We start from the raw sequence: 1,383 nt of genomic DNA on the forward strand, positions 1-1,383 counted from the left end.
GTGTATATAATAATCCGGCCACTCGGTGTATATAATAATCTGGCCACTCAGTGTATATAATAATCCGGCCACTCTGTGTATATAATAATCCGGCCACTCGGTGTATATAATAATCCGGCCACTCAGTGTATATAATAATCTGGCCACTCAGTGTATATAATAATCCGGCCACTCGGTGTATATAATAATCCGGCCACTCGGTGTATATAATAATCCGGCCACTCGGTGTATATAATAATCCGGCCACTCGGTGTATAGTTTAAGTCCTGGGGTCATCCAAGTACCAGTAAGCATGCTTGCCTTATGGGAACGGCGGCTGCTACAGGTGAAACAATTTGTCACTATTTGTTCTGACAGCGGTGCGTCCACAGCCGGTCCTGACAATGATACTACAACTCCCCATAGTCCACAGCCGGTCCCGACAGTTACTGGCCACCTGGACTGGAGACATTGAGAGAGACATACTTGTAGATTCTCATTGGTTGGATAGTGTTTTGGGGCATTTATCCTTTCTGAATACAGTTACACGAGGCGCAATGTCTGTATCCGCGGAGCTGAGCTGACTCGCATTTCTTTTCTCACTTCCTTTATATTGCTGCTTCCGGATGCAGAAGGTAGAAGACAGGAAGTTGTGTGAGTCAGCGTCTCGGAAACACAAGATACCGGCAGCTCTCAGCAGATACAGTTCAAGGAAAACGAAATTCTTCCCTGTATACAATCAGACATAACTCAGGCCATCGTTTCTTAGGTGGCTTTGCTTTTTTTTCTTCTATACATATAACCATGAAGAGCGTGAGGAGCATGAAGAGCAAGAGGAGTGTGAGGAGCATGAGAAGAATGAAGAGCATGAGGAGCATGAAGAGCATGAGGACCATGGAAAGTATGAGGAGCATGGAAAGAAGGAGAAACATGAGGAGCATGAAGAGCATGAGGAGCATGGAAAGGATGAGAAGCATGAGGAGCATTAAGAGCATGAGGAGCATGAATAGGATGAGAAGCATGGAAAGTATGAGGAGCATGGAAACTATGAGGAGCATGAAGACCATTAGGAACATGGCCATTCCTACAAGCTTTGCCTATATATGAAAATGTTGCATCAATTTATGTTGCCCATCTTGAAATGTTCTAAAATGATTTTATTTCTACCTGATGCGGCACCCCGAGGTACTTTGCTGGCAGTGCTCCCCTCTGATCGCGGGTTCATCCGTCATAATAAAGGGCTGACTTTGGGATTGAGCTTTTCCTAACGTTTGCTCATGTCTAGTTAGAACCCCTCAGTGGTGGAGATGGCGAATGGATGGGACACAACTCTGAGTTTCCAGAAGCTTAAACCAATGCGTCTGTAGGCAGGGGTCTCCCTAGCATAATCACTGCCTGTGGCAG

The sequence above is a fragment of the Nanorana parkeri genome, unplaced genomic scaffold (genome assembly GCF_000935625.1).
Source record: "Nanorana parkeri isolate BGI_ZX_2015 unplaced genomic scaffold, ASM93562v1 scaffold2324, whole genome shotgun sequence".
In the NCBI taxonomy this organism is placed as follows: Eukaryota; Metazoa; Chordata; class Amphibia; order Anura; family Dicroglossidae; genus Nanorana; species Nanorana parkeri.